Below are 13461 nucleotides of genomic sequence, written 5' to 3' on the forward strand. Positions count from 1 at the left end.
TTTTCGGTGAAATATAAATATGTATATATGAGAGAGTATGTATAAAAAATGCTAGCTAGCCATATGTGTTTGTCCACCTTAATGGCGTAGCATATAGCCGCATTATGGTGTGACGTGAGCGTTGGACGTAAGCGTAGTAGCCCTATATGAGTGTTTAATTCATATAGGGGGTATGGGCACATATTTATACACCCGTCTGTCCACCTTAATGGCGTAGTGTAGCACCGCATTAAGGCGTGACGTGAGCGTTGGACGCGAGCGTAGTAGCCCTATATAGACCCATGAATTTATATAGGGAGTATGGGCGTGTGTAAATACATACATATATTATAGAGTCTGAGAGGCTCGATATTTATAGGATAAAAGTTTTATCGCTTGCGGCATGCATTCGATTTTTCCTTAGAAATTAATTTGGGGAAACATAAATATTTTATTTATTATTTTATTTTTATCCACTCACTCTGACGTTATTGAATGTTTTCCCCTGGGCCCTTCGTTTTAAATTGCCCAGTCTGCAGAGTTCGGGTTGGATCTAGTAGGAGACGAGGCATAGTCACCCGCATTTCTGCCAGTTTTCGCCAGTAGGTTACTTGTTCAACCTACTCGTGTTTTCTTGCTTCCGCTTGTGTTTAGTAGCTCTGAATACTTTAGAATTTTTGTATATTATGTGATGTTCAGAAGTGTAATATGAAATTTTCGAGTTAGGGTTGTCCATCTGCAAGGGAGATTTGCTTAATCTTTTCAGTAAATTTTCCTTGGAGGTGGTCCCCGCACGACTTACTCTGGGTTTCAGGGTGAAATTCGGGGTGGGTCGTGTCAGCGCATGTCCAAACCTCCAATCTCCATCCAATTCCTCTGTCAAGTGATGACTTGATATCAAGAAGAAAGAAAAAAGGAAAAATAGACAAATTGTATTCAATTCCACCAAAATCACTAAAGTTAGGGGGTTGTGATTGGAACGAAGATGTGTATCGATATGGGGGGAAAATGGTCCGAAAGGTAACTTTCAAAATTTGACTTTCTTCTTGATATCAAGTCATCACTTGACACAGGAATTGGATGGAGATTAGAGGTTTGGACATGCGCAGCCGATGAAAATTGGGAGTTGAGGGGTGTTTTTGATGAAATTGAAAAAAGAAGGACTAACATGATGATCGACTTAAAGTTGATGGGAGTAAACTGAAATTAGTCCAAAATATAATTAGAAAGTTGATAGACATAATAATTTATGCATTTGCATGAGCATTATTTTTTTTCTTTGATTTATAAAAAAGATTATACCCCTAATAATTTATGAATTTACATAAGCATTATCTTTCTTAGTATTCAGTATTCATGACAATGAAAGAAGATATGCATGTAATGTGTCATTGAAGATATAAAGATTAAGTCGAATGAGAATAAGAAACTTATAATAAAATAATATTTGAGAAAAATTACTTTTAAGAGCCATGATATATAGATGACTATCATTATCTCTGACCGAGAAAAGTGCAACGGTATGAAATTCATACGAGAGCACACATGAGTGACATGACACAATTCCAATCTAGAATACTAACAGAGCAAAGTACCGATGGATCTTATCCATAGACAGAAATAGTACCTGAAACACCCACACATAAAAATGTCAGCAAATAAGATCTTCTCTTTCCATAACGAGCGTGACAAATATTATAAACCCTCCCAGAGGGGTTTATGCGCGGCTTAAAAAACACAAGCAGACAAAGCATAGTGGCCTTTTAGTGGAAGAAGAAAAACAGAAACCCAAGGGGTAGAAATGAGAAGATGAGCTCACACACAGACTCACATGGGAATTGTAACTAAAGTGAGAAGGCAGAGATTACATGCCATCTGTTTCAGTTGGGAGTGCTTTCCGGGTTCCCCCAAAAACGTTTCATTTTTATTTTTTTATCTTTTGGCTGGTGAACTGATGTGAGGAGGCCCAGAGGAGCTTGACCCATTTCAATGCTCTATCTATTTCGCTGATCTGAGCCAGACCCATTTGTTTTTGTTGCCTCAATTTCAAAACCCTACTCCCAGATTGTGCTCTGTCTCTGCATGTCGAATTTGGGAAATGCAATGCAATGGTGAGCTGAGTTTTGGATTGAATTGCCATACCGTCTTTGGTTATTTATCTGTTTTGACCTCAATTGCTGACCCCCTTTGGTTTGTTTAGCTGGTAATTGAAATCCTAGCAGTGAATGTGTGAATCTGTGTTGTTTGCTTGTTTGATCAACTGTGCATTTCTATGGGTTTTTGGATTCTGGTTGGTTTGGTTGTGTGATTAGCTTGTTCATCCTTGGTGTGTGCATTGGGTGATGTTGTTGAGAGGGAGTGAAATGTGCTGTGGATTTTGATGTGCATAATTGTGGGATACTGGGGATGTTTGGGTTTTGATTTTTGACATTTCATTCATTTCTGATCATGACTGCACAAAATTATGGTGAAGTGTTGTTGGAATTTTTGTTTCCTTTGGGTTTTATACCTGTAGTCTGTAGACTTGGTTTGTGAATGCATGGGTCTGCCTATGCTATGGTTTTGTAGGATAGTTTTATCTTTTACGTATAGATAGGGAGCATCTTTTCTACTGGCAACAAAATTTTAAAGTTTTTAATCATGTTTGATTCCACCCGTTAGACAGAGCTCCAATTTTGGAATGTGGTTATGATTTTATAGCATGTCTGTATTCTATTTTGGGGTTACGATGCAGGGTTCTGCGGTGATTTGAAGTTCATTTAAGCTTATATTAGGAAGGCATTTTAGAAGAGTGCTAGTTATATCCAAAGAAGATAATATATCTAGAAGAGAATTACTTCTTGATAAGTATTAAGAAGTTTCCATTTATTGCTGTTTTGTTTGTGTTAGACATTTTCACTTATTTCTTCGTGGACTTGTTTCAGGATATAAAAAATAGTGATCATATGAATCACTTTATGTTTTGTGGTTTTCATATTCATTTGAGCAGTAGAAGACTAGGCCATCTATTATAGATACATTTCTTTTTCAAGGGATCTATGGTTCAGTTGCATAGCCATGTAAAGTGTGAAACCGTAAAAAGATTTCATGGGACTATTGGCTGCATTGATTTATGTTTTATAGTAACTGCAGGAAGTTCTGTACCATTTATGAAATTAAGAGAGATTACAACATTCAGAAGTTTGAAAAATGTTGCACTGTTTGTGATTTATGCTTTTATTCCTGACTGGGTTGATGTTCGACACTTGTTAGCTGTAAGATGTTTAGATATGATTTTTTATTTTTTTATGAAATAAACTTCCCTTGTTTTTTGTTTTTTTCTAAATTAAATTTTTGTTGTTCTAAGTGCATGACAACATCAATTTAGTTAGTAATAACCACCAAGCCGACGTCACCAACTTCTATTTTGTAACATTAATAGTATGCGTAAACACGTGTCGAGAAATTTTACCTTATATTATTGGGAAGAAACTAGTGTTTGTGGCCATGGAGAAAGTGATCCAAAAGTCCACTCTACAAATAAGGAAACAGCTACATGTTGGATTTGGGCAAGGTTCTCAAGTGAGATCACATATCTCAATTATCAAGTGAGATATGGATGGTTGTATATCACCTTATATCATGCATGTCTAAGCATACGGATGAGAAAGAAGACTTTGAATGACAACATTATTTATTTGATGATAGATAGAGAAATAGGGAGAGTGATATTTTCTACACAATCTAATCTGACATATTACAGTGCAGAGTCTTATTCAGTATCACACATTTAAACATGATTTAAACTCTAATCAAGTCATGTCAAGATATTTTTGATTTATGTAAAAGCATTTATATTTTCATCAGTTGGTGACATCTAGTTGGGAAGCATTTTTTTAACGTTGGAAAAAAGGTATCATCAAGTAGTCACTACTGTGGAGTGGTAAAGTATATGCCAAAATAGTTATCCACACACTTGTCCTGCAGTTAGAAACACGTTTCCGTGTTTAAATTCTACTGAATTTTTTCTTTTTTTTGGTTTAAATTATCCTTTTGGCTAAGTTCTTCTAAATTTTTAAAACGGATAAGACCAAGTGACTTGGCATTGACTGTTTTGTGATGCTCATGGTGGATGTAACTTAGTGTTTAAGGGAGTGGTGTAGTATGTGCTTTTTTCTAACATGTCTTGGTGAAAGAAACGGTTCTCAGTAGGTCAAATCGGTAATGACGCCCGAATTTGATTGATCCATATTCGCATACATATGGTATAAGCAATGGGCTGGGAATAGTTTGATTGATCCATATTCAGTAGGTCAGTCATAAAACGGTTCTCAATAGGTCAATCGTAATAGTTTGATTGATCCATATACACATACATGCTGCAAGGGGCTGGAAATTGATGCAACAGTTTTCAAACTCAAAAAGTCTGAAATGATTTATATTTGAGTATTTTGTTTCAGATAGTCAAAATTTTAGTGCATAAATGAAATTCTAATTGGACTGAGTATATTGGCCTCAAAATTTCTTTTACTTGTGGCAAGATGTTTGGAATTGGATTTATGTATATTCGGGTCTGTTTGCGATGGTAATTGAGTCTATTGGAAGATAGGTGTTTTGCAATCCACTGTGGATGGAAGGGGTAGTTTGACTGTCTTGTCTTTTACTAGCTACGGAGTTATAGAACAATTGTAGTTTGTCCTTTACCCATTCAAGGCTAGTAGCTATGTTTTTAAGCATCCTGCAGCTTTTAGAGTGATGTTAGGATGATGTTAATCAACTAATTTAAGTACATGAGTTTTCAATACTTAATTATTTTCCCTTCCCATTGCAGATCTTGTATCAGTAATTTACACCTTTTCTGGAGTTGGATGGATGTACAGATTGTGGATGTAGCTCTTAGTCCAGTTGTATATTTATCCTTGGAATTATTGAGGATTCTATGATGATGTGGCAATAATTAAATCACTTCCTATATTTCACTCTTCAGTAATGATGAGGTTTGTTCTTTTCTTTTTGATTCATGTAATTTGTCTAGGGAAGATTTCTGTAACTATTCTACCGAATAGTTTGCAATGTGGTATATTTACCTTTTGTTATGATGTATCTATGTTGAGCAGATAAGGAATGATACGGAAGATTCTGAGGATAAAGAGGAGTTGCAGTTACTAGAGATGTTTCTCAGCAAAGAAATTGAGGATCTGCATGATGATGGCTTTGAGGGATCCAAAACTGAGCGCTGTATATTCACAGAGGTTTTCTTTGGTGGTGACAGTGCTAGAACGAGTAAGAGATGTCTTGTGACTGGAGTGATTAACTTTGAATGTGAGTCAAGTAAGGCCACAGATACATCACTCTCTTCAAACAGTGAAAACTCAATTGTAACGAATCAGTCAGACTCTAAAAATACTAGTTTGGAGGAGTTATATAATGCTACTGAAGAATCTAGAGAAACTCTTGCACCAGGGTTTTCCCCAGAGAGATCTGCTTGGCTGGATAGGAATGGTGAAGATGCAAGTGCTAAGAGAATGAAGTTATCTGTTGATGAATTTCCTAGTGCAAAACCTGGTTTAGAAAAGGTTATAAATCCATCCATAGTTTCAAAAGAAATGGTTTCTGGTATGTCTGGTTCTACAGACTCCATCACCGAAACAGTGACATTTCGTTTGGTTGAATCGTCTAGTGAGGGAGTTGCATCTAGTTGCTATCTGTTAAAGCAGCCTGCAAAACTTGACAGAGGGACCGTATTAGGTGACTCTGATGTTTCAAAGTGCAGATTGCCAACTTCTGATGGGAATGATGGAAAGGAACTATGTCCAAGTAAAGCTGTTGCTTCACCTGTGTCCCAGGAGAGCTTTTCAACCATGCTTTTGGCTACTGGTCCCTCTGTCACTCTATTGGATAAGTTGGGAACTCCTCTAGGTGCTGAGGGAAATCTTGAGGGATTGGAATCTCCTGTGATGGCTAGATCTGCTATTTCCTTCAAGAAAGACTCTTGTAAGGATCCTCGTCCACTTCTCCAGTATGATGTCAATTGCTTACTCGAAGCTGCAGGATGGCATATTCAGAGGCGGAAAAGACGTTGTAGATCTTATCTGGAGTCTGTATATGTAACACCGAAGGGAAGATTAATTCGTGACTTCCCCAAAGCTTGGCGGCTGTGTGGTGAACTTTTGTTTGTAGATAGATGCAGTTCGCTGCAGAGAGATGATGCAAACGAATGGGCCGATATCAGTCAGTTTTGTTCAGATCTATCTGGTGCTTTAGTAAAGTTTGAAAGAGAGATTAATCAACAAGAACCTGCTACTAGATTGGCTTATTTGTGGAGGCTCTTAGATCCCTTTGTGATTGTTGTGTTTATTCAGAGAAAGATTCTTGCTCTGAGAAAAGGGGAAACTGTTAAAGCAACTCACAGTTTAGCTTTTAATACTAATCGCAAGGTATTGGCCTTGACTAATGCGAATAGTATGAAAAATCATCTGGAGAAGGAAGATGTTTCCGCTCCACTCTGTGATACAAGTCATACAACTCTGGCAGGAGGGAGTGGATCTGCTATCTCTGAAGGGAATGTTATGGAAGATGCATCAATGGTTTATTCTGAGGAAGATCAACTGCTGGGAGGCAAGGCTTGTGTTAAGCTGGGAGGTAATCTGCAGGGGTCAATGGAGTGCCAACAAAAATGTGCAAGTAATGTTGTTTCGAAAAAGAAAACACGAAGGAAGTGTAGAAAGATATCTGAAATGGAACCAAGCTCCAATTCTAGAAATAATATTGGTTTGCAATGCATTGATGTCAGTGGTAACCAGTCAAAGTTGAAAGAGGTTGAGGGTGACCTTGCAGGAAATAAAAGAAGTAAGGAAAGTTGCATGAAGTCCTCACCTCTCAACTCCTCCCAGCATGTAGTTGGTGAAAAAAGTCCCAAGTTTGTGAAAAATTGTCGTGAATATGATGATGTTAAATCTGGAAAGAAGAAACCATCTAGATGTGAAATCAAAGATGATGACTTACTGGTTTCAGCTATCATTAAAAACACAGATTTTACTGCAAGTCCTGGTCGATGTTCTTCTAGAAAGAAAGGCCGCAAATCTAGAGCTCATAGGAAGCTTAAAAGTCAAAAGAGCCATTGCAAGTTGCTTCTTAGAAGCCTGGGTAGTGTAGGAGTGAAAACGGTCCTGTCTTGGATGCTTGATGCTGGGGTCATATTTCTGGATGATGTAATCCAGTATCGGAATACTAAAGATGGTTCTGTTATTAAAGATGGTCTAGTTACCAGAGATGGTATTTTTTGCAAGTGTTGCAGTGAAGTACTTACAGTTTCTGAGTTCAAGATCCATAGTGGGTTCAGACTAAATCGTCCATGTTTAAATCTTTTTCTGGAATCTGGTAAGGCCTTCTCCTTATGCCAGCTTCAAGCCTGGTCAGCCGAATACAAGTCCAGGAAACGGCGCACTCAAGTGGTGCGAGCTGATGACAATGACGAAAATGATGATTCTTGTGGACTTTGTGGTGAAGGGGGCGAGCTGATATGCTGTGATAACTGCCCCTCTACTTTTCATCAGGCTTGTTTGTCTCTGCAGGTTTGCTTTTGATGCTCTTGCATATCTATATTGGTCAAGTTTTCCTGAAGTTTTCTCATATTAAATGTTTAAACATTTCAAAGGTGTGGAGGCATAACTTTTGCATTACATTATATTTGTATATGTGTATGCGTATTTTGGGGACTCTGACTTGCCTCATGCAATCCAGACAGGATATTTCATTGAGAAATATGTCAAATTTTAATTGAAGCCCTTTAAGTGCTAATAAATCATATTTTTGTGGTATGATCTAAATTTTGGATTCATGGAGGGTCTAGAATATATAACAGGTCAATCTTTCTTCTTCTATAACAAAGAGCTTCTGAATATACAAAGGTTTTTCTTAATAAGTCTGGCTGAATGGCCAATGCATTCTTTTCCATATACAACTTCAGCAGAGGCGTGGATTCTGTTTATGTACATTGATCTAACATATATTTGACATGAGACTTAGATATGATAAAGCACTAATGTAAATAGTTATGGTTATTTACATAGAAGTGCTCCTAAAGTTCAGTGAACTCACTTATTAAGATATGCATGTTTGGAAGTGTTAGTAATGATGCATTACATGGCAAAAGATGGATCACTGATTAATGATATTCAAAAGAAATAAAAAAAATCCTCATATTCTTATCCCGGTCGATGTCGATATCCATAAGCGTTATTGGTCTTGACTAGTTAAGTTTCATTCTTGCATGTATAATCACAAACATGAAAGAAACAGTACCATTTTCTCTTATCAAATTTTGTTGTATTTTTAAATTGTGTGGAGTTAGTTGATGATTGATTCGGAAAAAAAAAAAAGCGTTCTGTCTGTACAATGATCGCCAGTGTACTTGTGCTTAGTATTCAGAGACTCAGAGTACTTCTCACTGTTTCTCATAAACAATCATTCAAAAGCGACTGCTAAATGTGTACATATTGGACACGAACGTATTCTTTATTGAGTTGCATACAGAATTTACTTCCTCCAGAATGCAGTGGCTTTACGTTTTATTTTCTGATGCTAGGCAAACTTTGTCTCTATGTCATTGGAGGAAAAATTATATGTTTGAATTCTTTTATAACTGAATATTTTGTATGTATAGTTCCAGGACATTAGATTATCATCTTTGATAACTTTTTCTCTTTCATACTTGTTCTAGCTATTGTTGAATATGTTTTGGACTTGTTTGTTATTTATACTGATGTTCTGTTTTGTACTTTCAATTTCAGGAGCTTCCTGAAGGCAGCTGGTATTGCCCAAATTGCACCTGTTGGATATGTGGTCATTTTGTCACCAACAAAAAGGCTTCAAGTACTTCTGATGGATTTAAATGTTCACAGTGTGAGCATAAATGTAAGTTTCCTATTTTTAAGATACTCTTTCAAGTACCTAAACAGTTTTCAGTACCTGTAGAGAGTCTGAAGTCCTTTAATGTGTTATGTGTATAAAAGTCAGATATGGTAACTGATACTGTGTACACCGGTGAAGATGTTTAGTAGGTTGTAGAAATAAGTGTTGGAAAAAGAGGACAATTGCTCATAGTGGAAGTATAGAAATAATATTTCCACATGAATTAACTTAGCTTATGATTTAACTTCTGTGAACAGATCATGAGGCATGTCAGAAAGGAAAATCCATACACGTACTGGATTCTTGGTTCTGTGATAGAAGTTGTCAAGAGGTATGTGTTAATTCCAAATATTCACTTAAAGAGGAACATATCAATGAAAACTTTTGTGGCATGTTTTTCTTCAAAGAGGGACTTGCAGCTTGCTATTTCTTCAATCACTATATTTGTTTAAATGGAAGATTTTGGTTCTGCTTTCCTGAATCATCATCATAAATTTAGGCGACAAGTGCAAACTGTTAATTGTCTTGTTTATTGTATCAAGAACTGCGTCCTTTTAATAAGGAAACTGGTTCTTGCTTGCACCTTCCTTTGAAGGCTGTTGTCACAATCAAGTGAGGTGGTTATGATCATTATCACAGATCCCATTTTGACAGTTTTGGGAGCAATCAATATTCCGATTAATAATCATCTTAAGTAACTAGGCTACTTGTGTATAGTTTCATAAGTTCCCTGTCAGTGTTCAGTAATCTTTTTTGTCCTGAAAAGATCACATAGAACCCTGCCACATTTTTTCTTCTTTCAGTTTTATTAATCTTCTTTTTTTTTTTTTTTTTTTTTTTTTTTTTTTTTTTTCATTTATTAGTGCTTTGCGCATGTTTTTAGCGGTTCTTTTCCTTATCTGCTCCGGTTCACTGATGAGGAAGATAGAGTTGGGGTGGGGTTCTATGATGTGATACTGTTCTGTACATCCTCTCTATCATTAATTAATTTATGTTTTCTATTAAATAGAACATTCTCTTTACATCCAAACGAAGAACGGATTGGTTGAACAGAGGCATTACTTTTGGTGGACTTGCGTGAATTTCCTATATTGTGTTTTAAGATATTTTAGTGTAATAGTTTATTCTTGAATGGATGAGAGATGTACTTCTCCTGTGGCAGGATTCGTCATCTTGGCAGGAATTCCTTTAAAATTGGGAACCCACTGGCGTTACTCAAGTTCATTTATGTAAAACTAGTGTAATTGCTTTTAAGTATCGGGATATGAGCGTGCTGTAGTCTGGAAGTAGCATAACTGGCTTTGTGGGAAGCAATATTTTATGGGACAATACTAAAGATCTTGCTCAAGTAGTGATGAGCTTTAGGTAGCTATGAAAGATTTTTTTGTTTCTTATGATTATCTTCCTTCCAAGTGTTTGAAAATAATTTTAAAGAGAAAATTAACCTTTTGTTCTCCTACTGTTTGTACGTAATGGTCTTGACTTACCACATATGGTTCGGGTTACTTCATTACTTGGTTTAACTGTTGTGTGTAGGTTTACTCAGGTCTTCAGTCTCATGTTGGCTACATTAGTCATGTTGTTGATGGCTTTTCATGGACACTTCTTAGATGCATCCATGATGACCAAAAGGTTCATTCTGCCCAACGGTTAGCACTGAAAGCAGAATGCAATACAAGATTAGCTGTTGCTCTTACTGTCATGGAAGAAAGCTTTCTGTCTATGGTAGATCCTAGAACAGGCATAGACATGATACCCCAAGTTTTGTACAGTTGGGGGTGAGTTTATCTCTTTCGCAGATAGCCTTGACATTTTGTGACTTGATCTTGTCTCTTGTTTTGTGTTCTTACATTTACTAATTCTTGATAGCAATAGCCATGGCTACGCCAGTGCCTTGTGCTCTTTAATTAATATATTTTAATTCATTCTTCTTTCACCATTTTTACTCTATAATCCTAAGTTCTCATCCATTTTTAAATATCATTGCTTGATCTTGCACAGTTTCTACATTGATTTGAGGCTGAAATTTACTACAAATATCTGCCTAGAAATTAGGGCTGCAGACCATGTTTACATTTTTAAGGCACAAGTTTTCTTTCTGTGCTCAATAATTGTCCTGTTGTGTGGTCTTGTTTTTATCTTCTGCTAGTTCAACTCTTAACCTTTTATAAGATATTATCATGTTCTTTGGCCAGTTTTCATTTCTTTTATCAAAAACAAGGCAATGAAAAATTCCCTTGATGTTTATGATCTTGTGATAATCATGTGTAAGAAAGCTGAAGAAACAGTAGATCACCTCCTCTCTATTTTGCAATCAAAACAGAGTTTGTAGCTATCCTTGGCGGCGGTTAAATAGTAAAGGAGTACGTGGAGGATTAGGATATCAAGTTTACTGATTTACTACAGTTGTCAGTTGTGTGACGGTATCAGGCTTGTCTTTTTTGTTTTGAAAAAAAAACAGTTATACGAGTTTTGGAAAAGAGGACATTAATCCCATTTTCACCTTGAATTGATCCATATATGGGGAGTTTCTTACTTCAAGTTGAGGACTGATGAATATTCCGCTATCATTTAGCTATTGCATCTTTTTTGGGTAGCTGGTCTTATGTACTTGACTGGGTTTGCTCATGGTATACAGGATACTTTAGATGCTTATGAATGCCCCTTTTCTTATCAATTATATCAGAATGTGACACTTTCTGAATTCAGTTCGTGTTATTCGTTTCAAGTAAAAGTTGCTTATAAATTGGTAATTCTTGATATGAATTGCTTATTATTTTTCTAATCTAACATTCAGGTCAGAGTTTGCTCGTTTGAATTTTCAAGGCTTCTACACTGCAGTCTTGGAGAAAGATGATGTGCTGATATCTGTAGCATCCATCAGGTAGTACATTTATGTGTTTATGTTTAAGTATGTAGATCCTTCTAACATTCATTTTATATTACGCTCCGCTGAAAGTTTTTTATTCTGCAGCCCTATATGACTATATCCCCATATTCTTCCTGGTATCCACCACACTTGTTTTAAATGATTTATAAACTTTAAGTGCATAAGATGGTCTTTCTTATCTTGTGTCCTTTAGATAGAGAGCTGGGAAGGTTCTAATGAAAAGCTGTGATGATAAAATGACTAGAAACTAGTTATTATCACCTTAAATGATAAGCTGCACGATTCATACTCGGTACAATCTTGTAAGTGATATGTATGGCAGGTTGTTTGCTGTTTGAGTAGCTACAAACCGAAGGTTGTACCTTTCTATATGTTAATGGTTGTTGCATTACTAGGGGTGGGCTTAAACTAGACTAGTCTTGGGCTACCTTTGGTGTGGTGGACGACTTAGTTTTCTTTTGTCACTACCTTTTTTTCTTAGTATTTATCAACTGCAACACCCACAATTCTCATTCTGCCTTGACCCAAAATTGTATCAGAAGTTAGAGACGGAGAAGTGACAATGAAGGATGACTCTTAGCTTTTCTCTATCTAATATCAAGTATCAATTATCAACACTTAGCTCTTCTACATGGCGCAGAGAGTTTCTCTAATGAAATAAAAAACTATGTAGCAAAGAGAAATTCAGTAGCGATGAGGAAGAGTAAGAAGAATGATGAGTGATGACAGAGGAAGAGCAATGGAGATTACTATGAGTGAGCTATCAGCGCTCCCTGATGGAGAGAGGGACAAAAAAAGAAAGAGAACATATTTTTAGCCAAGGATTGCCTGTTCAGTATCCTTAGTGTGGGCAACTAGTGAGCCCATTTTAAGAAAATGGTCCTAGAGACCTAGACTGCTAGTTAGCACCAGTTATTCTAGTACCAGGCCACGTATCAAAAATTATTCAAACTCGTTTGTTTCTCTTATTTAATACAGTACCAGCTAACACCCTGTGCCAAATGAACCCTATGGCCACCCAATAAATGTTGTTTGTGTTTTGAGGCTTAGTTAAGCCACCCCTGATGGAGCTTGTTGAGGTGAGCACTACATGGTGTATGTGTAGCTGGACAGAGCAATTGACAAGATCTGGGGCCTCTCCACACCATGCTAAATGGTTTTGGATCAGGGCTCCAATTCTTAATCAATCTTATCTTCCAACGTGCTTCTGCTTCAGAAACTTGGAACTATGTTGTTCCTCTGTAACTGCTTTTATCCAGAGACAGAACTTGCTAACTGTTGTTTGTTGCAGGGTTCATGGAACAACAGTTGCAGAGATGCCGCTAATTGCAACTTGTAGTCGATACCGTCGCCAGGGAATGTGCCGACGCCTTCTGACTGCTATTGAAGAGGTATAAATGTAGAAGTGACGTTTAATTTATATACGCTCAAATATTTTTGTCCCTTTCATACACTCACTATCGGGCTTGCTGGTTTGATGGGAGGTCTTAATAGATTTACACTCTTTTGATTCATGAAAAAAAAAATAATATATATATATATATATCAGTCCGGATCAGAGGAGGACGTCCGCACTTTAAGTGCGGACGTCCCTCCGTTCGCCACCGTACGGCTCCGGCGAGGGCGCGCCTCCACCCCAATGGACTCCAGCAGCGTCCCCGACCACTTTCCCTCCCCGGCGAGTCCGTTGAATTCCAGTT

At 37.0% G+C, this 13461-nt stretch overlaps 1 pseudogene across 1 annotated transcript in view; it reads left to right on the forward strand.

Moving 5' to 3' along the window:
- Positions 1 to 13461, forward strand: part of LOC101292394 — a 1325780-nt pseudogene that overhangs the window by 836096 nt on the left and 476223 nt on the right. Inside the window, exons 141-148 of the transcript XR_184374.1 lie at positions 5076 to 7532; positions 7616 to 7623; positions 8751 to 8874; positions 9129 to 9202; positions 10034 to 10100; positions 10408 to 10649; positions 11669 to 11755; positions 13053 to 13152. The product of XR_184374.1 is annotated as an uncharacterized LOC101292394 (transcript). The remainder of the gene's footprint in view (positions 1 to 5075; positions 7533 to 7615; positions 7624 to 8750; positions 8875 to 9128; positions 9203 to 10033; positions 10101 to 10407; positions 10650 to 11668; positions 11756 to 13052; positions 13153 to 13461) is intronic.

The sequence above is a fragment of the Fragaria vesca genome, linkage group LG3, assembly GCF_000184155.1.
Source record: "Fragaria vesca subsp. vesca linkage group LG3, FraVesHawaii_1.0, whole genome shotgun sequence".
NCBI lineage: Eukaryota > Viridiplantae > Streptophyta > Magnoliopsida > Rosales > Rosaceae > Fragaria > Fragaria vesca.